The sequence below is a fragment of the Camelus dromedarius genome, chromosome 5 (genome assembly GCF_036321535.1).
Source record: "Camelus dromedarius isolate mCamDro1 chromosome 5, mCamDro1.pat, whole genome shotgun sequence".
Classification (NCBI taxonomy): Eukaryota; Metazoa; Chordata; class Mammalia; order Artiodactyla; family Camelidae; genus Camelus; species Camelus dromedarius.
The window spans coordinates 68,395,747-68,422,258 of record NC_087440.1 but is presented as its reverse complement, the minus strand read 5'-3'; the positions used below and the strand labels follow the sequence as shown (position 1 = coordinate 68,422,258).

General features: G+C 44.7%; 1 protein-coding gene across 1 annotated transcript in view; it reads left to right on the top strand.

Annotated features, from left to right (window-relative positions):
- LOC105086255 (zinc finger protein DPF3) overlaps positions 1-26,512 on the top strand; it is a 199,870-nt gene that overhangs the window by 45,301 nt on the left and 128,057 nt on the right. The window lies entirely within an intron of this gene.

Here is a 26,512-nt window from a genome sequence, read left to right as displayed (position 1 = left end):
AGTTTCCCAGATCTAGATAAGACAAGGGCTGGAGCTCCTAGTGGGTTCCCAGGCATCGGATAGGAGGATGTCCTTTGGAGAAAAGGAAAAAAGTCCACCTAGATGGAATGATAAAAGGAATGACATCACAGTAAGCATGGCAACCAAAGGGCCATCACAGTCTCCCCACGAGGTGGTCAGAACCCCAAGGGAAGACCTGGTTTCATTGTTTCCCGCTGGGGCAGGCAGGAGCAGGGGGGCATGGAGGAGGGGTTGCTTACCCAATGGCTAGAACAGGCCAGAGGTTTTGCTTTTCACTCCAGATCTGCCTCGCTGCTCCAATGGTCTCTCTGGAGTGGTGTGGTGCCACCTCAAAGCATTTTCATCCTGTTGATTTATTATCCAGGGTTGCCCTGGGAGTTCGGTGGGAGAAGGGGAGCAAAAAGAGAGGGAAGTACATCATTGGAGAGGGAAGTAGAGAGAAGAAATTATCATTGGGGAGTTCTGTGGAATCCCGGAGCCCCACCTCCAGGTTCTGCTCCCTGGAGGCTCTGAGCTCTCCGATAAAAGCCGGATCCATCTCCTGTCCCTCACTTGGTTTCTTCAAGCCTTGATGACTGCAGCTGACGGTGCTGAGCTGGGTGTCAACCATGTAAGTTGTGCTGATTTCAAAGTCACTTGTGTTGAAAGCCCAGAGAGATTGAGAGCAACTGCCCAAGGCTCTGTGTGGACAGAAAGCGGCTATCCATGCGGTGAATGCTGACACTCAGACGGCCTGGAATGCTGTCTTGTGAGGTCGGCTTGAACACAGTGCAGGGGTTGTAGGTGTTGAATACAGGGCAGGAACCGGGAGGTTGCCATTCTGGGGCTTGTGGGTACCTTGGGCCCAGAAATCATTTCTCCTTTCTGTCTTTGTTGGGTAACTATGCCCAGGTCCTGCCTGGTTGCTGTCTCTCTGTAGGTCCTATCATGGTTGCTTGTCGCCCTGTCACCGTTGCATGTTGGGGTCTTAGAAGTGAGGCAGCCTGACCAGGGCGTGTGCAGCCATCATCACAAAGTTCCCGCACCATCTCTACTCATCAGTAGAGCCAACCACCCCCAAGCTGTGGACCTTTTAAGACATTTAGGAGTCCTTTGAGAAGCATGATCTTTGGTGTCTTTAATTAGAATATCTGGAGTTTTGGCTTGTTCAGTCAGAATATCAGGGCGAGCTGGAGAAATTGCTCACCCAGCTCCTTTTGGCTATGAGTAACTTTGTAAAGTAAGTGTACTGTCTAAAATTTTTTTTATAATTGAGATAAAATTCACGTTTCGTAAAGCTCAACATTTAAACATGTACAACTCACTGGTTTTTAGTATCTTATCGAAAAATTATTTATTTAAATGGTAAAGATTAAAAAAAACCCCAAAAAACAGAACCATGCTGTTTTTGTACCTCAAAAAAGTATAACATAATTCCTTAAAAATATTAATAGCCAGTCAATGTTCAAATATTGGCTTTTAGTATTTTAAAGTATACAATTGAGTGGCTTTTAGTATATTCATGATGTTGTGCAAACATTACCACTTTCTAATTCCAGAACATTTCATCACCCCATAAAGAAATCTTGTTCCCAATAAGCACTCACTCCTCCTACGCCCTTCCCCCAGGTCCTGACAACCACGAATCTGCTTTCTATGTCTGTGGGCCTCCCTGTTTTGAATATTTCATATACATGGAAGCAGACAATATATGCATCCTTTTGAGTCTGGATTCTTTGACTTGGCCTGTTTTCAGCATGTAGTGATATCGTGGCATATGTCAGTACCTTGTTCCTTTTTATGGTGGAATAATATTCCATCGTGTGGATATATCCCATTTTATTTATCCATTCAACAGTTGATAGACATTTGGGTTACTTCCACTTTTTGGCTATTATGAATAATGCTAATATGAACATTCAAGTGCAAGTCTTTGTGTGGACATATGTTTTCAGTTCTTTTGGGTATATGCCTAAGGAGTGGAATTGCTGGGTCATATATTAACTCTATATTTGATTTTTTGAGGAACTGCCAAACTATTTTTCCATACCATTTTACATTCCTACCAGCAATGTATGAGGGTCCAAATTCTCCACATCCTTGCTGACACTTGTGATTATCTTTATGATTATAACCAGCCTAGTGGATATGAAGTGGTATCTCATTGTGGTTTTGATTTGCATTTCTCTAAAGATTAATGATGCTGTGTATCTTTTCATGGGCTCATTGACCATTTGCATATTTTTTCTGGAGAAATGTCTATTCAAATCCTTTGCCCATGTTGTAATTTGGTTGTTTGTCTTTCTGTTGTTAAGAAGTGAGTTTATTTTAATACATCATTGTACTTTCCTCAACTCCAGCATGGTGTGACCAGGCTATGGAGATGGAGGACTTCAGTGGGTCACTTAAAATCAGGCTGAGGTCTCTCCTTCTTAGGCCACTCCTCAGTGTTCTTGGGGGTCCTCTCTTCCTTGTCTACCCTTAACAGTTTTGTCTCCCAGAGTTTTTGTTCTTTACCTGATACTTGTTTTGCTCTGTTTCTCTCCGGTTGACTTTATCCACACCCATGACATCCATGACCATATAATATATATCGCTTATTGCTCTCAAATGCATATATCCAACCTGGACTTCTCTGGAGCTCCATATTTACAGATCCAGGTGGAACCTCAGTATGTACAGAACTCACTAGCCTCCTCCCCCAAGCCTTCTCCTGGATTCCCCATCCAGATGACCAGAAGCATCATCTGCCAAGTCAGCCAAGCTGGAAGTCATCTTGGACTCCTTCTTCTCTGTCTCAGGACATCTGCCCTCTTCCTGCCAAGGACTGTCTGTCTGCTCTCCTTAGTAGCCCTCTCCAGTTTGTCCTCAGTTCTTCACTCCCACTCTGACTGAGTTAGTTTCAGGTCTTTGTCATTCTAACTAGACTCCCTAATTGTGAGTTCCCTCCATCCACATATCCTCTGCTAGAATGATCCAATTATATTTCTCCCATCTTAATACCCATCAGTGATTCCTTGTTGCCCAAAGGATAAACACTAATTCCTTTTGTCCAGCATACAGGCCCTCCTGAATCTGACCTCTACCTATCTTTCCAGCCTCATGTTCTTCTTCTCATTCTGCCTTCAGCCCTTTAGCCATAAGGAATTCCTTGGAGTTTCTTGAACGGGTCGCATTTTTTCAAACCTCCATGCCTTGAACGCCATGCTATTGGTGTGCCTCTTATATAAGTGGTCAAGGGTAGATTTTTAGGGCCAGATTATGGATCCCATTTGGCCCAAATTGAATACTACTACGTATAGAGAACACCGAGACTGTGGGTCAGGTGTGGATTCTGAGTCAATAATTTATTTGTGTGAAAGAATTTCCATACCTAATAGACATTAAGCTTCTTTTGGTTGTATTGAGGAACTGCCTGCATTGCAAAAGTGATGAACTCTTCTGGAAAAATTCTGGCATTTGCCACAGCCTGTTGTTACTTTAGTTACTTTGTGAACCCAAAACACCAATAGGGCAAAATATTTGGAATAAGATTTGTATCCCAAGGTTGCCATAGCTACTGGCCATGATGAGCACCAGCATTGCATATTTGTCTGGAGCCCTACACCTCTTGTTTCTGGGATGTCTTACAACTTTTTCTGAGGATGTTAGTCCTTAGAGAAAGTGAGTGAAGTCAAAGGAATGATTTCTGATTCTTTCCAAATAATTAAAAAAAATCTAATTTAGTTTATTATCTAGTGCTTTCTCTCCTCTCCCTCAAAGTTTTACTTAGAAAAATCTCACGGCTGAAGAGTTGCAAGAATGGTACAACGAACACCTCTAGGTACTTTGCTTAGATTCACCATTTACTGGCATTTGGTCACCTTAGCGTTTTCTCTCCTCCCATTTTATGCATGTATGTGCACCCCTAAACCCCAACCCACCACAACCCCCAAATGGTCTTTATCTTTTTCTTTGTATTTTGGTCATAGTATTAAATAGCCTGGAGAAGACAGATAATGCATGATGGGGCAGAGAAAGGAGTTGCTGGATCCTCTTGTGGAAGGTGATTTATTCTCTTAACAGTTTCCAAATGGTTGGAGAAGCCATGAGACTCGATCAATGGCTCCTTCCGAGAACTTGTTAATCCTCTCCTCCTCTGAGGCTGCAAATGTGATCACCTGTATTTTCAGGAAGGGTGAGATTTAGTTCATAACACGCGTTCCCCTTTGGGTATGTTTTAGAGCCTCCAGTGAAGCTCAGTGCCAAAACTGAAGCCTCAGGCATTTGTCTCAGTGTTGCCTCTGACTGGAGCACACTGACCAGGGTGATTCTGAGCAAGTGCCTTTTTCTCTCGGAGCCTCAGCTTCCCACCTACAAAGTGAGGGCTTGGGCCAACTGCCCTCTCCCTGTGACCTGTGACGGCTGGAAAACTCTGTCCTTCGGGAAACTGTCAGAAGGTAGTTAATTTACTTGTGAGATGAACCCCAGAAATTTATGCTGACTGGGCTTCAGCCAGGACCATGTCTGGTTTATAACGAGGAATGTTTTTCCCTTGTAATTTTTCCCTTGTAAGAGCTACGGGTGTTCTGTCTGCTGAGGCGGAGGTGGGCTTGGTGGGGACGAAGGAAGCAGCAAGAACTCTGACCCTTTTGTTGGAGCCTCCTCACCTCCCCTCCCTTTGAGGTTGTTTGCTTGTTTAATTTGTCGGTCGCCTTGTTTCCCACACCCTTTTATAGCTACGTTTGTTCAAGGATATTGCCACCTCCTTTTTCTCTCCCTGGCCCACCTCCAGTTTAAATATCTAAAGAGGACAGCAGCAATCTGATGATGTTGATGAAATGGGTGACTTTAATGGTGGACCTAAGCAAGGCTGCACTCTCACAGGTGGGGTGAGTGTTATTCAGAGTCCAGGTAGTGGGTGGGTGGTGTGTTGATACTAGTCCCTAGAGGGCTACACAAAGTTCCCACCCACAGAACCTGGGGCAGGGCTTCTGGACTGGCCAGACTTCTTTTATGGGTTTAATCCCTATGAGGAGGATTTGAGAAAGTTCTGGTAAGAGAGGAAAAGACATAGATGCAGTGGGATTGAGGAAAGGAACTGGTGAGAGCTGAGTGATTGGGAATTCATTTATTCATTCAATAAATGTTTATTGAAGACCCATTAAAATATGTACAAGGTCCCTTTACCCAGAAAGTCTTAAATCTGGGTAGACATCATTAAGGTGCCAGACACTTTGCTATGTGCTGTATGCTATAGTGGTAGAAATAATATTAGTAATTGTCATACTAATCCCAACGATCACGTGTCAGGCATGTTGCTAAGTGGGCTACTTCGATTCCATTTAATCCTCCCAACTCTGATGGAAGGACGGTGCTGTCCTCATCCCATAGAGGAGGAAGGGAAAGCTTAGAGCAGGCACTTGCTCGAGGTCAGGCAGTGAGTAAAGGCAGAATTGGGATTTGAGGTCAAGTCTGATTTCAAATCCTATCTTCTTAACCTCCATGCCTCTCGTGCCTTAAAGCTGGTTTATGGACTGATGCCAGTCTGTGATGAAGTTTGCACTGGTCTAAAATATAAGGATAGTGTTACGAGATTTTTTAATAAGGCTTACTTTATTTCAGTGGTTCTCAACTAAGTTGATTTTGCCCCTGGGGATATTTGGCAATGCCTGGAGACTTTTTTTGGTTTTCACAACTTGGGAGTGCTTCTGGCTTATAATGAGTAGTTGCCAGGGGTGCTGCAGAACATCCTCCGTGCACAAGATAGCCCCCCCACCCCACCCCAGAACCCCACGGCAAAGCCTTATCTGGCCCAGAGTGTCAACCGTGCTAAGATTGAAGAACTCTGATTTTATCTGAAGGATTATCTTAATCTTAAAATTGTATTATTCTGACTTTTGGGATTTGTATTAAATGTCCTTTCTTTTAAGAAACAATGTAGTAGACGGCAGTTGGGTTATAGGATGTCCTTCTTTGGCAAAATAAAAAAAAGTTGGCAAGATTATGGGGATCCCTCTGATGTTGTTGTTAAAAGCTTCCTGGACTGTAAAAATCAAACATCTAAGAATTACTTGAACTAGGTATTATTTAAAAAATGCTGTTTGTTAAGGATTAAAGAAGGAAATAGTCTCATGCATAATTAAGGCAATGCCTAATGTGCCCCTGGAGCTCCTGGGGTTTGATTTAATACCACTTAGTGCCTAGTACTGTGCCAGGCAAAGGAATTTTGCCTTGATGGGCTTGTGATCTCTGCAGGAGAATTCCGTAGGGAACCTGCGGAAAACAAGCAGGAAGCAAGGAAACAGGCTGGCAGATGATGGCCAAGTTTGGTTGGTTGAAGCTAACATGGCAAACCAAGAGGTTTCTACCAGAATTGTAGATTCCTGGCTTGGGTCTACTATCAAGTAATTTATGTGACCTTAGGCAAAGCACTTAATTTCTCTGCCTCTTGCTTTCTTGTTAGTTTCCTGTCTTGGATGAGGGCCCCCTCCAGCTCATGTGAGACAGCCGTCTCTGACACCCCCCTTTCCCTCCGAACCCCAGTGGGACACTAGTCCTGTTGATTCTATTTTGGAAATGTCTCGAGTCTGCTCAGTCTCCTCCTATCCCAGTGCATTCTCCATGCAACATCCTGAATAATTTTGCTAAAACATAAATCTGATCACGTCACCTACCTCTGCTTAAAACTCTCTGTGGTTTCCTCATTGCCCACAGGACGAAGTCCAAACTCCTTGGCAAGGCTTTCTTGGCTCTATGGTCTGGGCCCAGCCCACCTCTCCAGTCTCATTTCTCATGCTGCGCCCTTCACCCCTGCTAACCCCGTGGTCTGGACACAACGGAGGGCTCACTCTTAACTGAGCACAGTTTACTGGCCCACCTCCCTGGAATCTTCTTTCTTTTCCACCTGGCAAAATCAGACTTATATTTTAGGGTTTGTCTCAATCATCTCTGGAAGCTGTCCCAGGTCTGGAGACAGAGTGCGTGTCCCATCTCTTCCCCTCCCTGACTATGAAGCCGTTGAAGGCAGGGCCTGCATTTATCTGGCTCTGTCCTGTAAACTTCATGCCCCGCATGGTACTCATGGTATGAGCCCATGGTAGGTGCTCAACCCTTGCTGGGTAGAAAACAAAGAATAAAGGAGGAACAATTTAAAATGGAGATAACAGTATTTATCCTTTGTTACCACCCAAGGTTGCTTGGGGCATGAACGTGAGATAATATTTATTGAAGAACTGAAAAATGAGAGGCCACACAAATGTAAAACAAGGTATTCATCATTGTTTTCAAAAAGAGAGATTGTTAACTTTGGAATGATGGATGAAAAACCTTTGAATTTCCTCCATTATATCACTGTCAACGTGGGTGTGCACGCATACTTATGCATACACAGGCCATGCATGTAAACACACACAAACACACAGCATTTCTAAGAGTCAGGTGTTGGGAGTTGGTATCCCAAATAGAAAAATCCAGATGGCCAGAATTTTACACAATTCAGCAAAAATACGCTTTGTTGGTGCAGGAACATGAATTGTGACTTAGTAACCTGTACCTGTCTGGGAGCCTCTAGTGACAAAGGGTCCTCTTCTTTCCCAAAACTGGGACTGAGGGTAGGGAGGACAGTGGCAGGAGGGAGGGGCCTGGCTTCTGTTTTCTTTTGTCTCCTTTTCTTTCTCTTCTTTCTGATTCCTCTTTCTTCTGAATACTTCTGCCCCAGTCCCCCGACACTGAACATGGTGCATCAAGGAAAGAAGAAGCAAAGAAATGGAAAGAGAAGTCTGGGCACTTTGCAAATCCTATTGTGCTAACCTTTATTATTGGTGTCTGTGAATATACCTGATTCTCAGGACTGCTCCCCAGACCACAAGTGCATCAGGGGCAGGTACTTTCTTTATATACTTTTGCACTTCTGCAGGTACCTCGCACCGTGATAGTTGTACCTGAATGTTTGCTGAATGAATGAGTAAGCTCACTCAGTAAGGACAAAGTTTACCTCTTATGCCAATTCCCTGGTGTGAGGCAATCTTCTTTGACTCTCCCTCTGGTTTGATTGTCACTGCCACCCTACAGGGTTGATTTTCCTCTGAACCCCACCTGAGAACTCAGAGGCATTGAGTCTTGGGCCTGGATCCCTCCACTTCTCAGACCCCTGAATGTTGCCCTGGCACAGAGCAGGGGGAGTGGAGCCCTACAGGGTGCAAAGAGGGAGGCTAAAGGATTAATTGCTTAAACTTTATTACAAAGGCTGGTCCTATTGTTTACAGGCCATTAAAAACCATTATCATAGTCCCAGGCTGGGCAGACAGCAGCTAGCTGCTTTGATGCATGTCTTAGAGAGATAAGGACAATTTATCCCTTGTTTTGACTTCAGGATTTCTTCTTGGTTTATTATTTGATGCACTCATCAACTTTCTCTGCAATTGTCCCTGGTCCCAGACAAGTTTTTCAAGTTATTGGCAGGGGAGGTTCAGATTAGGATCCTGTAATTTTGGAGCTATAAGAGGCCTGAGATGAATGGCTGTCCGTAACCTACCCTGTCCCTCTCCCACCTCCACCCCTATTTCTCCCCCTGGCAGAGCAGTTCCTGGACACACCAGCTTCTCAAGGAATTTGCATGTATTGATCTCTGAGCAGGGCAGACTTTTCTCATGACCTTCAGCGAATCCTCCCATCTCCATGGTCATGTCTACTGCTGAGAAGACTTCCTAGAGCCCTCCCCCGCCCTGACCCAGCAGCCCCTCACCCAGCATCCTGGGGGTACTGTGCCTGAAGATGCAGGGGTTATCTTCACTCTGCCCTCTTCTGTGATGGGCATATCTAGGCTTCCCCTGTGTGGGCTGGGCAGAGCCCTTGAGAGGCCTCACCCACACCCCAGACAATCTGTCTCCCTCAGGGGGTTTTCTTGAGGGTGTGACTTTCCATCTGGACAGATATGGGCATTGGGATGGAGGCTCTACCAACCACCCTGCAGTGGTCAGGTCTTGGTCCAGTGATCCTGTGGAATGTTCTATGTCCTGGACCTGAAAAGAAGTCCTCATACTGAAGCCTGGATACTGAAACTCACTTCTCAGCTGATTGACTGAAGAGCCAGCTTGCCAGATCTTGGGCCCTCACGTGCTTTCTGAACAAGTGAATGAATGGATACAGGAATACGGGATGTCAGCCAGTACCAGATTGCTCCTTATGGGTCTGTGCCTTCAATTCAATATGTATTTACTGAGTATCTGCCGTGGAAGTGTGGGTGCTCGGGGTCAAAGGATGTGTAAGACCCAGGTCTTGACATTCAGGCATTTTTATCTTGAGGGAAATGAGATTCTTGTAAGACAAGGCCGGTAAGCACATGTGGAAATAGAAACACAGCGACTTGTTGAAGGAGCGTAAAGGACAGTGGGTTAATTCTGAATGAGGGGATCAGGAGAACTTCAGGGACGAAATGGTTTTTAAGGATTTCAGTGAACAGAGATGAGAAAGGAAAGCAAGTCTAGACTGGTAAACAGCAAGGGCAGAAGTTCTGATATATGACAGTGCCCACAGCCTGCCACAGACCAGGTCTGGCAGCCCCAGTCCAAAGCCACTTCTCCCTTCAGCCAGGGTGGCTCCAAATCCATCTCAGACAACACCGAATAATCCCAGGAATTTTTTCCAGGCGTCTGACCCTGGGGCAAGGCTCAGGGCAGACATTCCTTTCCTTCAGACTTTACTAGGGCCCCATGTTGCTGGATTCTTCTCTTTGGAGGGTACTTAGGACAAACTCAAGGATGCCCTGGAGTTGTTGAAGGAGTGGGTAAGCTCCCTGCCCTAGATCCATCAGTTTCCATAAGATGTTTCTTTGCCTGTCCCCAGCCGATCTCACTGCCAGGACAAGCATCACCCTCTTCCAAGGCTTTGCTCATGCTGTTCCCTCTCTAGAAAGGCCTTCCTCTCATTTCTGTTTGTCCAAATGCATTCACCCTTCCCCAGAGGCCCAGACTCCTTCTGTAAGGAAATATACCTTTTTCTGAGCTCCCAAATCATATCCCCTGCTGAGGGCAGGGTTGGAGACTGGCCTCTCCCATGTCAGGGGCACGCCACAGGATGAAGGAGAGAATGGAGCTTCCTACTATCCCAGTTTTATTACAAACAAGTATCCAGGGTCAATGTGTCTTTAACACATTAAAGAAATCCTTGCAACCCCCCTGATTGTTCATGTTCTCAAGGTAACTGCTTAGTTACCTTTCAGAGAGTGGGAGGAAGCCAAGAAAGAGAATTCTTAATCTTGTGGAGCAGGACTGAGTGCAGAAATGTCTTGGAAATGGAAGATTCCCTTGGCTCCCTGCTCCAGCAGCACTGCAGCCCATATATAACTGTGGGCGAGTTCCCCCTCTCCGAGTCGCTTATCTCTGCCTCACATTCACAGACTCACCAGCCTGGAGTCTCCCTGGATTTTGGCCAAGCCAGTTGGGAATGCATAATAGCCGAGATACGGGATGGGGTGAGCCCGCCACGTCCTTGCACGCCACGGTGAAGGTCTCCCCTCTCCCCTTCCCCACTTCTAACCTTTTCTCTGGCATTGGGATCTAATCTTTGTGGTCCCACCTCTCTCATCTTTGAAAGAGGAGCGATTCAGATTCCCCATTTGCTGGTGGCTGTGCTAGTAATTATGGACACCCCTTGGAGAATGGGAGGGAGGCTCAGGTGAGCCAGCTGGGACCAAATGGCATTTAGCTAGCTACCATTTTGAAATCTCAGCTAAAAGGCCTTGTGAGTTTACAACCTTCTCTGTAAAATCTCCCGCAGTTCACTCGCTGTTTACAACCAAGATTTTGGTTTTGCTTGAGTGTCCTTGTTTTGCTTTTTGTCCTGGCAGAAATAGGGACGAGAAAAGGAAAGGCCCCTGGAAAGAAGATTCTAGCCTGATGGGAGAAGGGCTGCTGGGAATGGGGGGGGGGGTCCTGTTGGGGGTCTGGAGCCTACACTAGAGGCAGATGGTATGGGATCCTGCTGTTAGTGTTCCTGCTTTGGGAGTGGCTCTGTTTTGGGGTGCACTGGACGCAGTGGTTGATAGAACTTACAGAACAGTTGTGGAAGCTACAGCTTCCTTGCTGAAGATGTCTTGGACACTATTAGAAAGGATAGTTTCCATCCCATAGACAAAAGCTGAGTCACTAGCTAGAGTTACCAGGGGTTTTCTGGTATGTTCTTTTCTTCCAGTGCCTTTAACTTAACACCGTGGGATTTGGGACAATGAGTTCTCTTTAGGTGAGTGGGGCAGTATCAACGCATGGGATTGTAACCAAGTCAAATGCCTTTGTCTGTTGTTGGAGGTGTTTATATTAAGTGTGTGAGTGAGGGAGGGGGGAAGGAGAGAGGGAGAAAAAGAGAGAGAGAATGTGAAGCATTTACCCTAAAGCTACAGGTGTGGGAGTGGGGTAAAGTGATGGGTTGGTTGGTTATAGGACAAGATGCTGTTGATGTTTGTTTCTAGGATGGTTTGATCTGTGTGAACCTTATGATTTTTTTTTTTTGATTTCATGTTAATATTCCTCCCTGTATTAGTCTGCTTGGGCTGCCAATAAAGTACCAAGAACTGAGAGGCTCAAACAGCAGAAATTTATTACCTCGTGGCTCTGGAGGCCAGAAGTCCAAGGTCAAGGTGTCAGTGGGGTAGAATCCTTCTGAGGGTTGTAAGGGAGAGCTGTTCAGGTCTCTCTTAGCTTCTGGTGGTTTGCTTGTCATCTTTGGTGTTCCTAGGATTGTATAAGCATCACCTCGATCTCTGCCTTCATATTCATCTTCATGGCATTCTCTCTGTGTTCATGGCTCGGTGAGCAAATTTCCCCTTTTCATAAGGACATCAGTCATGTTGGATTAGGGCCCACCTTAATTGCCTCATATTATCTAATTAGGTCTGCAGTGACCCTGTTTCCAAATAAGGTCACATTCTGAGATACCAGGGGTTCGGACTTTAACATATGTATTTTGAGAGGGTACAGTTCAACCCATAACACCCCCCTTCCTACTTCTAAAAAAAGTGTTATTGTTTTTTAAGGGGTTTTTATTTTTGAAAAAGAAAGACCTCTATGTGATTAAAAAAAAAAGAATTAAAACACGACAGACAATAAACTAGGAAAGAAAAGTAAATCTAAGACTCCCTTGCATCCTTAGACCCTAAATCTTCTAACCAGAGCCAACCACTGTCACTCATTTTGTTTCATCCCTATGTCTTTCTGGAGATGTACTATGAGCATAAATGTATATCTGTCCATCTATTTTTCCCTTAGAATAGTTGCATTCTAAATGCCCCGTTCTGCACCTTGCTTTTTCAATGTAACAATGTATTTCAGAGAGCCATATCAGTAGGTATATAACTGTCCTATTTTTAACAGATGCATGATATTTCATTGTGTGGATATACCATGATTTATTAATTTCATCTCTTTTTTTTAAACATTTTTTATTGAGTTATAGTTACTTTACAGTGTTGTGTCAAATTCCAATGTAGAGCACAATTTTTCAGTTATACATGAACATATATATATTCATTGTCATATTTTTTTCACTGTGAGCTACCACAAGATCTTGTATATATTTCCCTGTGCTATACAGTATAATCTTGTTTATCTTAATTTCATCTCTCTTGATGGACATTTAGGTGATTTCCAATCTTTGCTGTAATGAAAACATCTACCCATGGGTGTAAGTCATCTATACATATCCTTCCTAAAGTTTTTATATATAGTATATAAATTAAGTATGTTTAAGAAATATTTAAGTTCTTACTATGGACAAATATTTGATATTTCATCATATTGATTATTTGTATTTATTCAGCCCAGTGGCTTGTCCTAAGTCCTTACTGAAAATTCTTGCATATTGAGCTCTAGTTTTGATTATTCTTTAGCATAGGTTCCTAGAAGTAGGTCAGATAATCTGGACATTGTTAAGTCTCTGGCTCCTTATTACCAAATTGTATTCCAGAATGTACCAATTTATGTTTTTGCCAGCAGAGTGCCTATCTTGCCCTACAACACTAGCCTTTATCAAACAAACAAAAAACTTTGCTAATTTGGTATGTGAAATATGGCATTTCATTGTTTTAATATTTTACTTGTTTATGAGCTATTCTTATTTCCTCTTTTGTGGTTTGTTTGTGTCCTTTGGCCTCTTATCTTATTTGGTATTTATTTATTTATTTATTTATTTATTTATTTATTTATTTATTTATTTTTGTGGAGGGGAGTTAATTAGGTTTTTATTTGTTTATTTTTTAATAGAGGTACTGGGGATTGAACCCAGGACCTCATATGTGCTAAGTGTGCACTTTACCACTGAGCTATACCCTTCCCCCATCTGATACAGTCTTAATACTATTTATATCAATTTGTGTGGGAACTTTACATATTGATATTGATTTGTCATATCTGTCGTATATGTGGCAGATGTTTTCATTAGTGGTTTGACTTTTAAAAAATTCTTTTAAGCCATTAGTGTGGTATAATTTACATACAATAAAACACTCATTTTAAGTACCTAGTTCTATGAGTTTTGACAAGTGTATATACCCATGTTAACCACAACCACAACAGAATCTTTCTATCATCCCCCCAAATTCCCTTGTGTCTCTTTGCAGTCCACCCCATCTCTTGCCTCAGGCAACCATTGATCTGCTTTCTGTCTCTATAGATTTGTTTTGCTGGTTCTAAAATTTCATATAAATAGAGTTGTACAATATATATTCTTTTGAATCTAGCTTATTTTTCTCACCCTATTTTTTTTTAAGATTTATTTATGTAATTGTGTATGGTAGTAGTTTGTTCCTTTTTATTCCATTAGATAAATATACCACAATTTTTTTTATCCATTCACCAGCTGATGGACATTTGGGTTGTTTTCAGTTTTTGGATACTATGAATGAAGCTGCTGTGAGCATCTCTGTATAAGTCTTTTTGTAGGAATATTTTTTCCTCCCTTTCTTCTGGGTAAAGGCTTAGAAATGAAACTGCTCAGTCATTATAGCAAGCCCATTTCTATATTAAGCAACTACCATACTCTTCCAAAGTGGCTGAGCCACTTTATATTCTGATCAGCAATGTGTGAGCATTTTGGTCGCTACACATCTTCACCAGCACTTAATGTTACAATTTTTAAAATTTTAGCCATTTTCATGGGTATGATATCTTACAGTTGTAATTTGCAGTTTCCTGATGACTAATGATGCTAAGCATATTTTCATGTGCTTATTGGCTGTCTGTGCTCTTTTGTGAAGTCGGTTAAAATCTTTGCCCATTAAAAAAAAATGGATCATTTGTCTTCTCAGTACTGAAATGCTAGGACTCTTTATATATTCTGGACATAGGTCCCTTGTCACATATATGTATGATGAACACTTTCAATCCGTGTTTTGCATATTCATCTTCTTAACAGTGTCTTTTTTTTCATTGTAGTAAAATGTCTATAACATATAAGATGCCATTTTAATCATGTTGAGTGTACACTTCAGTGGCATTAATTACACTCACACTGTTGGGCAACTGTTATTTCTGTCTTTAAAAGTCTTTTAAAGAGCAGAAATTTTTTGTTTTGACAAAGTCCAAATGATTCTTTTCCATTTGTGTTTCTTGCTTTCTATGTCCCGAGAATCTTTGCCTACGCTAAGGACATGAAGATTTCCCCCTATGTTTTTCTTTTGGAAGTTTTATAATTTTAGTGTTTGCTTTAATTTTATGGTCCATTTGGAGTTACTTTTTGTGTATTATGTGAGGTCAAATTTAAGCTTTATGTATTTGTTTTTAATACTGATAGCCACTTAACATGAGTAAAAATTAATAACTATTATTTTTTGTTAGCCACTGATTTATTTCATTGCTATTTTGCTTAGAAATTCCACATTCCTGTCCCATGCAGCTATCAGACATATATTCATCTATATAATTTCACCTATATAATTCTTTTTTTTTTAAGTTAAAAAAATTTTTTTTAACCTCAGTCTTGGATTCACTTGGAGTATGTTTAGGTTTATGTTGAGTTGAGGGACTAATTTGATTCCTCCTCAATAATTAATTGAATAGTGGGAAAGGCAGTTCCTATTTAGGACATAAAGTGGGAAGAGGGGAGAGCTTTTGTGAAGTGGCAGCCCTTTGGGCTTGCCTGGGGAGGAGTTGTGGGAGACATGCCAGAGAAGCTGGCCTGGGCAGCCTGTAGAGGACCCCTGTACTCTGTACCCTTGGGGGTCATGAGCCACTAAGAGATAAGATGGGAGTGTTGCTTTAGTATTGTGTAGGTTGGTTTTGACTGGGGAGAGCTCAGAGGTGATGGAGGAAAATATAGGGAACTAGAGGATGGCTAAGTCCCAGGTGTTGGTTGAGTCCCTAGGAAGTGCCCTGCCAAGTGAGAGTCTTTGGCTTTGCACAGGAAAGAATTCAAGCTATAGTTGAGTAAAAGTAGATTTATTCAGAGAGATGCACACTCCATAGACCAAGTGTAGGCCATCTCAGAAGGCCAGAGAGGCCATGAGGTGGAGTGTTGTTAGTTTTTATGGGCTTGATAGGTTCATATGCTAACAAGTGAGAGGATCATTCCAACCACTTTGGAGGGAAGGGGCTGGGATTCCCAGGAATTGGGCCATCACCCACTTTTTGACATTTTATGGCCAGCCTCAGAACTGTCATGGCACCTGGGGGTGTGTCATTCACCATGCTGATATATTTTAATGAACATATAATGAAACTAAAGGTCTACTGGAAATGAGCTCTCCTACCATCTTGGGCCTCAAGGTCTACAGGGAGTTGACTTTTCCACCATCTTGGTGCTAAGTGCTATGTCGTTCCTTTAATGGCTCTGTCCTGCCCGCTTCCCTCCTGTATCAGAGGGATGAGGACTGAAAGTGGCAACTGCCAATTTCTAGCATCAGAGAGGGGCTGACTGTGACAGAGAGGAGGGGTGGGGGTGGGAACTGCCAGTTCTGAATTTCAGAAGGGGTGAAGCTGGAAGGAGGAGTTAAAGATTGACCTTGAGATTCAGGTTGAGCTGTTGGGTAGAACTTTTTTGCTTTAGCCAGAAATAAAGAAGGCTGGAAAAATTGGCTTTCCAAGGGGATAAAAGAAACTTTAAAAAGATACTTTTAGAGAAAAATTATGACAGTCTTTGAGAGTATAATCAGAACAATTCCTTATATTTTGTACATTTTAAAGTTTCCAAAATGCTTTTACATACTTCTTCCTTTTGAATTTTTCATTTATACTTGGTGTCACAGGCAGGACAGATGTTACCCCACTGTCTGTCCCACAGCTGAGGGAGGAGAGGCTGGGGGAGGTTAGCAGGCTCGCCTCAGTTCTTTTCTCTGAGTTTCAGGCACTTGTGGAGTGAGGAGCAGGAAGCCTGCAGTAAATTCTGATTTGGCTTCTACACACTTGCTGGGGGAGCGTGGCCAGCCTCTTCCCACCCTCAGCACCTTAGCTTTCTTATCTGTTAAGTAGGGTTGATAATATATGTACCCTTAGCCTCACACAATGGAAGGCCAAACAAAATAACCTACACAAAAGAGAGCTTGCAAATATAAAGCAGGATGCAAATATCAATCTTATTAAGGTTATTTTTTCATCAGACTAGGGCTGGGAATCAGTTGGTCCCAGGATGGAGAGATGAAAGTACCCAGGGTCATGCTGACCCTGTAGGCTGAGTTGCTGCTGAGGTGTCCAGAGGTATGGGCCACCTCCCAGGGAATGGGCAGGGGGTACAGAGCTCTGAGGCATGGTGAAGATGCCCATTCAACCTCCAGGGCTGGAGGCCTTCAAGGTCAGCTTCGGGACAGCTGAGGGCTCACATGTACTGGGAAAAACTGTGGATTTGGATTCAGAGGCCTTGTGTTTGAAATGATTTTCACCATTTCCTTATCTTTGAAACATCACATTATACACCCTGGAAATACAGAACTGCTTAAAAGTTTCCCAAACTTGCTGTGTCCTGTGCCTTTGGTCAAACTCCTGCTCCTTCAAAGCAGAGTTTAGAGAGAGAGAGAGGCTGGAAGATGCTGTACTGCTGGCTTTGTGGAAGGGACATGAGCCAAGAAATGCAGGTGGTCTCTAGAAGTAGAAAATGGTAAGGAAACGGATTTTCTTGGAGCCTCCAGAAGGAACCAGTCGTGCTGACACCTTGACATTAGCTCAGTGAAACTGATTTTGGACTTCTGATCTCTAGAACTATAAGATACTAAATGTGTGGTGTTTTAAGCCACTAAGTTTGTGGTCATTTATTATAGCAGCAATAGGAAACTAATACAATGCACTTAAGATTCATCAAAGTTATTGCACGTTTGGATGCATTCCACTGTATGGATGTATCACCACTTGCGTATTCATTTACCAACTGATGAACATTTGGGTTGTTTCCAAGTCTGGGCCATTAGGAATAAAGTTGCTATGAACATTTATATGTATAGGTCTTTGTGTGGACATATGTTTTCATTTCCCTTGAGCAAATGCCTAGGTGTGGGATTGCTGGGTCATGAGTATATATTTAACTTTATAAGAAACTGCCAACGTGCCTTCCGAGTTGGGTGTCCCATTTAGCATTCCCACTAGCTATACATGAGAGTCCCAGTTATTCTGTATCCTTGCCAGTGTATGGCACATAGCCATTATAATAGATGTTCAGTGGTATCTCACTGTGATTTTAGTTGCATTTTCCTGATGGCTAATGATGTTGAACATTTTTTTTTTTCCACAGGCTTTTTGGCTATCTGTATTACTTCTTTTGTTAAATGTCTTTTCAGTTCTTTTGGCCATTAAAAAAATTGGGTCATTTGTCTTCTTCTTCTTGAGTTTTAAGAGTTCTTCATATATATCTTTTATTAGATATATGTCTTGCAAGATATTTTCTCCAAGTCTGGTTTATGTTTTTATTTTCATATTAGTGCCTTTCAAAGAGCAGATGTTTTAAATTTTGATCAAGTTCGATCGATATAATGAACTTTTTTCTTTTGTGGCTCATACTCTTTGTGTTCTAAGAAATCTTTGCTTAACCCAAAGTCACAAAGATTTTCTTCTGTGTTTTCTTCTAGAAGTGTCATAGTTTTAGCTCTTATATTTAACTGTATAATCCATGTTGAGTTAATCTTTATATAGGGTGTGAGGTAAGGGGTTAAGGTTTTTTAAAATCAAAAATTCGGGGAAGGATGCCTTTGACTAGTTTGGAGACCAGGTTAATGCTGGCCTCACAAAATGAATTAGTATTGTGCTAGGTGCCACGGGGAATATAAAGGTCAGATCCAGCCCTTACTGGAATCACACACATAAACACACCTTAAGTATGATAAAGGCAGAGTTTGATTGGTTCCTTGAGGGAACTACAAAGGACCTACTTTTGGCATTCCAGGAAGGAGGAGGCCATGGGAAGCTTCAGAAAAGGCTTCCTAAAGGTGGTGCTTTAGTAGGGCTGCAACTTTGCCTACATCTGGGGTCACAAGTCAAATGCTAGTCTAGAATGGCGCTCCCTTCAGGGTGCACAGAATAGAAATGGATGGTGCCCACCTGGAGTTGTAAAACATAGTGGCCTGGCTAAAGTGAGTCTGCCAGCTGAGAGCCCAGGGGAAGGTGGGTGGGGTTGGCAGGTGTTTTGTGTTGGAGGGAATTCTCTTAAACTCATGATTGGTTGTTTTATATAAGTATGCTTTTGTTTCCCCCACTTTTTAATTAAACTCCCACTGATCTGTGTCCTCCCCTTCACTGAGTATGGTGCTGGAGGCCCTGGAGAGGAAGGTGGGGAGGACAGGGACCAGCCCTCGTGGAGCTTGCCTGGCTCTATGCTCGGCACCCTAAACGTGCAACCTCATTATTCCTCCCATCAACTCTGCGGTCGCGGCTTCTTTATTTCCATGTTTTCAGATTAAAAAAACGAGACTCATAAATGTTAAACGCCTAGCCCAGGGTCAGCCACTAGTCAGGAGCGGAGCCGAGATGACTGTCCTGTCCCCTGGCTCCCCTCGGCCTCTGCAGGACTCTCCCCCATGACTCTCCCCCATAGCTCTGAGACAACTTCATTTCCGAGGAAGGCGGGCACACAGACAGGAAAGGAATAGGTGCCGGGGGAGGTCAGGATGAGATATTTGTGAGTGGGTTTGTTCTGATTTAGCAAAAACACTGGGCGCTGGGGGCCGGGCCGTGGCTGGCAGGCTGTGTGGTCAGGGTTTGCAAAGCTTCCAAAGATCCTTTTGCTAGAAGGGCTTTAAAAGCTGCAAACTCTCAGCAGTTTCTATCAGTCGGGATTTTTCCCCTCCAGACTGAATTTTGTCAGGGCTTTGCTGGCTTCTGTGTTCCCAGATTGACCCATGTCTCCCTCACCTGAGCGGCACTGCTTAGTCCTCACACCACTTCCTGTCACCAGTGCCTCCCCCGGAAAGAGTTCTTTACCAGCTCTACCTTCTTGTCCCCAACACCCACCTCTCCGCTCTGTCAAAACCCTCTGATTTCTCCAAGGAGCGTGGGGCACATCAGGGACAAAGGAACGCCAGGACCGAGTTTTGATACAGATTTGGGGGTTTGCTTCTCTTCTGGTCTCGTATTTTTACAGGAGGTCCCTGAAAAACAGGGAAGCTAATGCTTCAGGGGCTTGGTGTGCCTGGAAATCAGAGGGTGCCGTGTATGAGAAGGTCCCGATGCCCCTGACCCTGTTCCAGTGTCCCGATCTCGTGGAATGCCCTTGCCCTCAGACCCCCACCTCAGGGGGTCTTGCCGGCTTGCCCTGGGCATTGGCTTCCTCATTTGGTCACCATGGGCCCTGCCCCTGGCAACTCAGAGGCAAACAGAGATAGGGCCAGGCCCTGGCTGCCTGGCCTTGAGGTCAGCAGGAAAAGTAACACCTGCATCCGAGAGCCCTCACCCCCACCACCGCTCCCCAGCCTGCGATGCCCCTGTGCCCGGCTGTCCCTGCCCACCAGCAGCGCTCCAGGAATCCTGAAGTGCAGCCCCAGTGGCTCTCGGTGACTTCATGGGGAGCCGTCTGGGTTGGTTCTCCTCACCTCCACCTCCTTCCAGGACTTGCCAAGGATGATGCCTCCAAGCCCCTCCCAGCTCCCAAAATACCAGCCCTGCCTCCTGGCCCTGCCAGAAAATGCTTCTTAGCACATTAGCGGGTTTAGCCGCTGCAGTGGCAGCCATTTAGCAAGCTGCAGAGGCACATAGATTTCATTCTGGAATTCTTTCCAGCTGCTCGCTCGCTGCTTTGACAACACTAGGCGGCACCATTACTGGGAACCTGTGGGGCCTGTGAGCTAGTAGTGGCTGGCGGCCTGGGGCTGGGGCGGTGGGCGCAGCGGGTGCCTGAGAGAGGTGGGTGGACAGTACCAGTCTCTTCTCTCTGGCTGACCTCCCTCCTTGCCTTCTGGAACTTGCTTGGAACAGATTTTGGGACGCCAGCAAGTTATTTCCATCTGCCTCTGTGCTGCGGCTTCTGCTTGCACGAGAGACGAGGCAGCAAGACAGAGTGAAAGGAAACAGCTCCTCCAGATATCGTCTTGGACTCAGAAGACCTTGCTGCAGTTGCTTCCCTTCCACTTAGGAGCTGAGTGTTCTGGAGCAAATCACCAGTTCTTCAGAACTCGCTGTTCTCATCTGCAGAGGGACTCATGTGGCCCACCTCTCCACTTTGGGGTGAGGTCGGGGCGTCTACAAGGCTGTGTATGGTACAGTGTTTTCTAAACTGTTAAGTGGCAAACATTTGCATTCCTGTGAGCTCCTGGAGGGCAGGAACTATGTTTTGTTTGTCTTTGAATTCTCCCATCCTGTTGATTTGTTGGATAGAAAAGTAAATGGTAAATTTCTGGAAGATTCTGACCTGCCCATTGGTGGTCAGTGTGGTGAAGAAAAGTAATGCTATGGGGGTATTAATTTGTTAGGGCCGCTGTAACAAAACACCACCGACTTAAACAACAGAAATTTATTGCCTCCTAGTTGGAAGTTTGAGATCAAGGAGTCGGCAGGGTTGGTTCACCGAGGACTATGAGGAATATCTGTTCTAGGTTTCTCTTAGCTTCTGGTGCTTTGCTGCAGACCTTAGGTGCACCTTGGCTTGTAGAAGCATCATCTAGATCTCTGTCTTCATCTTCACATGGTGTCCTCCCAGTATGCATGTCTCTGGGCCCAAATTTTTATTACATATCATTTAAAAAATTTATTATTTTTGCTTTTTTTGGGGGGGGGGAATTAGGTTTGTTTGTTTGTTTATTTATTTAATGGAAGTACTGGGGATTGAACCCAGGACCTCATGCATGCTAAGCACGCACTCTACCACTGAGCTGAACCCTCCCCCAAATTTCCCTCTTTTTCAAAGACACCAGACATATTGGATTAGGCCCTACCCTAAAAACCTCATTCTAACTAATTATATCATCAGTGGCCCTATTTCCAGTCATGATGGGCAGGGGTCTTCTGAGCCCAGGGGCCCAGCTGTGGATGGGAAAGACCAAGGCAGTGGGCCAGACCTGGCTGGGAAAAGAGTTCTTCTGATGCAGATGCAGGTGGTTGCTGGGCAAGCGAACCCATTTTCTATCACCATTCTTGGACTTTGGGTAGTAGGGGTTGGAGGTCTTTGTCTCCTAGAGTTGATTTTATCTTTTCCCTTATAAGTATGTCCTCTTAAGTAAAATTGCACCATTTGTGTTTTAGACTTAAATGTAGTAGCTGTTCTTACCCTTCATATCCCTTTCTTTTCCATGCCCCTCTTTCCCTTCAAGACACTGACCCCGTGCACGCAGGACACCTTCCTTACTACTCAGAAGCATGGGCACACAGTTGCAGGAGTCTGAGGGCTGATGAGGTTCTGTTTTCTGCCCTTCCCTTCCTCCTCTTGTTATCATGTTTGTCCCCCACCAGTCTCCTTCCAGAGCGTCTCTCTGACGAGGTCCCCTTCATTCCATGAGCACCCCCTTTGCCCTGGGTGCTTGCACATCAAGGCACATTCTTGGTGGCGGGGTCCGGATTGAGTGCAGCCCCAGACCACGGTGTTGTTGCTGGTTGTGAGGGCACAGGGACGGCTTGGTGCCCTGCCTTCTGTGTTAGAGGCTTCACTGCCCGCCATTCCTGTCTTTCCCATGACACGCTCCAACTTAGGAAGGGGCTGACAAGGAAGAAGGCGTTTATGAAAATAACCCCTAAATAACAAGAGGGAATCTACTGAATTCTTATTACATACAGACACAGTGCCTTTTCCTTATTTATTTCTCTCAGCCCTAAGAAGGGGGTACTTTCATTAGCCTCATTTTGCAGATGAGCTGTTGAGGTTTTGAAAGGCAGTCAAGGAAATGTAAACCTCCCAAGGTCATTCAGCTAGGGAGGGACTTTTACAGTTCTCAAGTAGAACCTCAAGTGCTTCTCTCTTATCCGCAGGGGACCTCAAAGGGTGGGCAATGGCTCACTTGCATTAGAATGACCTGGAAAACAGAGTGAAAAGTCAGGCTCCTGGCCTCCACCCTAATCTACTGAATCTGGAGAGGGTGGGGTGGGGCTGGGAATCTACATTCCAAAATTGCTCCCCAGGGACTCTTGGGTCTACTTCCTTCCAGTGCCTCTTCCCTTCCTGTTCCACCCAGGCTGCTGAGAACCTGCCATTTCCCACTGAGGGGTCTACAGTGCAGGGGCATGTGTGCTCTGCAGCCCAGCCTCACGTCCTCCCTCTCTTTATGGTGTAGAGTAGACCTGGAAGGTCCAGTGGAGGGGAGCAGAAACTTGCCACCCCCAAATATGTCTCTCTGGCATATTAATTATTTTAACCTGGCTATTTTCCAAGAAACCTCCAACAGGGAAAAAAATCCTGAAAACCAGGTAGAAGTTACCATTTTCTAAGAAACATTTACATGTATAAGGGAAATGTCCATTTGTAAGGGTGTCTCCCTTGCTGTACCAGAAAGTTGACCAGATCTCTAGAAACACTATCTATAGAGAAGGCAATGACTTCAGTCTGCATAACAACCTTACCCTTTTTCACTGTGCGTTTCCTGGTCACCTCCCATAGCTGACACTCCACCACTCCACACCTACCTCCCCCTTCCCCACCCCGGCGGCCCTCCCCACAACCCCCCCCCCCCAAACTCCAACATTCTCTTTTGTCTTTAACTGAGAATGCTAATTAAGGTGAGGACTTCCATCCTTTTGGAGAGGTACTCAGTTTTCCTGCGTTTCTCCCATGTATACATGTTATTAAATTTCTGTTTGATTTTCTCCAATTTTTCTGTCTCAGGTCAAGGTAATTCTTAGATCAGTCAGAAGAGTTTAGAAGGGAAGAGGAAAATTTCTTCCTCCCTGACTCAGACTTGCACCTGGGTTGGGAGAGGGTGGCTGTGTGACCCGTGCTGACCTGTTGGCTTCTGACCCTTCCCCTATGTCCCCATGTCCCTCCCCAGCTCCACTCTGCCCCAAGGCCCCTGGTGGAGGGACCAGGTCTTGGGTCATCAGGCAGTAATCGGGCAGGGCTGGGCAGGCCTGAACTGTGTTTGGTGATGATGTTAAAGTTTCCAGAGACTGAAAGGGAGTGAATCTTCTGGAGGGAGCCCTGGCAGAAGCGTGGGGTTCTCCTGGAGGGCCTCCGTGTAGTCACACATCCTGTTCTTTGCTGTCTTTCTCTGCACGCGTCGACCTTCCTCAGTGGTCTTTACTCTCTCCTGTACCCACAGTTCCCACCCTCTCATCAGGAAAGAAACACCACTACCAAAGAACTCTCCCAAACAAACAAAAAACCCCCAAACCAAAACCCAGTACATTCCAGCAACTTAAGGAAAATTTGAAGAAAGAAGCGCTGTTGTCCTATTTACTAAGTGAGCGAAAGTTACTTAATCACCCATAAGCTTTAAGTTCTATCCTGCGGAGCCCCTGCCCCGTCTATTTTTCTGAGCTGCACAAGCACATCTTACAGAGGGTAGTCTTCATAGGCTCTGAAGACTGCAGGGGACATTGGAGCTAGAATGTAAGCCCCACGAAGGCAGGAACCTGTGTATCCCCAGTGTCTAGAAGGTGTCTGACACGTAGTAGGTGCTCAGCGAACCCTTTTTGACTGAATGAATATTAGAGCTGAAAGGCACTGCCAAGTTAAGCTTGTCCAGAAGGATCAGATGAACAAACAGAGGCTCCGAGAGATAAAATTGCTTGCCTGAGTTTGCACAGAAAGTTGGTGGTATGGCTGGGGCTGGACCCCAAATCAACAGGACTTTTCCCAAACTCCCAAGAGTATCAGACGCAAGTCGTGGCTTCTGAAACGTACATTCTTAAGCCCTGAGACGCCTGGCAGGTTCCCTGGTGAAAGAAGCTGTTTAGACCCCCTTCTCATTCTGGGTCCAAGATTTCAGAGGTCCGGATAGAAGCAACAGGCTTCTGGGAGGGTTTTTCCCCGCTCCCAGAGTAGAGAGCATCTCTGAAAATGCTCGCTTGGATTTCTAGGCTGACATTCTAAACACTACCTCATCCTGAAAGTAAATGGTGAACTATTTTCACACTCTATTAAAATTTTAATTTGGAAAACTCTTGTCCTTGGAATGTGAAATTCACCAGGCACTTTATATCCTGCGGGCAGAGCTCGTTACTGGAACCTTCTTGCCAGTCCCACTTGTGAGCCCCACTTGTGGAGAAGGACCAATGGGATCTGACCAGCATAGTGACTTTTACTGTTTGAGTTCAAAATGTCTTGTTTGTTTAAAAATGTTCACTCTGTTCAGGGTTCTTCTCCCCTCCGCCCCCAACACACACACACTCCTCCTTCACAAGCAGGGCACTTGGACTCTACAGTGGTGGTGGGCGATATGTGAAAAATTAAAATGATTACTGTGAGCATCAATCTGATAGTCCTAATTTCACCTCATTTCTGCAGCCCTCCAACCTGACTCTTACTCCATTTCTGATCTCCCCCTTCCAGACCTTCCGGCCATCTTTGATCCTCCTCTTTCCCTAATTCTCACTCTGTTCTAGACCTTTACCCCAGTCCTAACCCCCACTGCATCCCTCGCCCCATCTCTGAGCTTATCTTTTCCCATCCCTGAGGTCAGGGTAGGGTGACCTCAGGGAGGGAGGGAGATTATCTGGTTTTCGCATTACCTGGTGTTTTTTAAAAGCTGAAAGTTCAGTGGTTTGTTTTTTAGATATTGTTGAAGGGCCCTTCTGTCAAAGCTAGCCAAGTCAAAGGGCGGTATCAAAGTTATGCTGGAGTCAATATCATGCCCCAACCTGTCAGTAATACAAATAATGAAGTATGTATTAAACCTTCGTTACATATTCAGGACAGCACTAGGCACTTTCTCTAGTGCTATTTTGTTCAAATCCTTACAGCAGTCCTAGGAATCAGGTATTTTAACCCTGATTTCATTGATGGGAAAACAGGAACAAACATCTTCAGGAGGTAGCCCACAGGCATACGGTAAGTAAGAAGAGCAATTACAGAATTACTAGGTGACACTTGAGTCCTGAATGGGTGAAGTGTCTGCTTCAAGGTCCCCCTTGTGCTTGTCCAACTGATAAGCCTGCTTGGATATCTTAGCGTGGTGTGATGGCTGCCCCTGAAATGCCCAAGACAGAGAAGATTCTCCTCCTTGACCCTGTGGATAGGTGGGCAAGCACTCCCTCGGGCCATGCTAGAAATACACCTGGGAACAGTTTTCCAAAGGGACAGACCATCCTGAGGAATGGTGGAGAGATGAGATTTGGCGCTGAGTTTCTCCCTGATCTTGCTGCATTTTAACAAATATTTAAACACTGGGCAGTATGGGGACTAAAAAGAGACCAGTCTGTTCCCTGCCCTCTGGGAGCTGACCGCGTAGAGGAGCATGACGCAGTTAACTCCGTGGTAAGGCACCCGGCAACGACATCATGCTGGGGGAGAGTGGCCCAGCACGTGGAGAATCTGGGGAGAGAGTGACTCACAAAGTCACACCACATTTCAGGAGTCATTTGGTGGGGCTTTCACTGGAGGTTTTCCACGCTTCCAGAATGGTGCTGATTGTAAGAATAGCCTCTCCTCTTTCCCAGTGAAAGAAGTTGTAACGATGGAAGATGCTTTCCCAAAGTTTGCAGGACTGAACTTTGTTATTGCGAGAGGTGATGAGGATGGAGATGCTTTGGGTCCTTTGAAGCCCTGAGCTGATGATGTAAGGTGAGTGTTGGAGCCAAGGTATGGAGAGGTGAGCCGAGGGGCAAGAACTGGGTCTTACTATTGCCCTATGCCCACCAGCTGGCCCTGGATGCAGGGAGCTTTCACTGAGGGAACTAAATGAGAGCTTAAAATCAAGATTCTGTGGGTTTCAGGGAATACATGATCAGTACTGTTGGTCAAGTGCAGAATGACCAGGAAGTGAAAAAAAAGAGATTAATGACTGTGAAAAGGTAACTTCTGAGGAGGGATGGCTAAGAGCTCAGCAGAATGGACAGATAAGAATATCATATATTTGAGGGCCTTCTCAGTAAACATAAGGAACGTGGTTGGATCATTGCTAGAAAGGGCCTTTGAGGATTTAAGAGAAGGGTCCTCTAGCCCCCGGGGTAGTGTGTGGGGCCCGTGGAAGAGACGAAGCCTGAGTGGA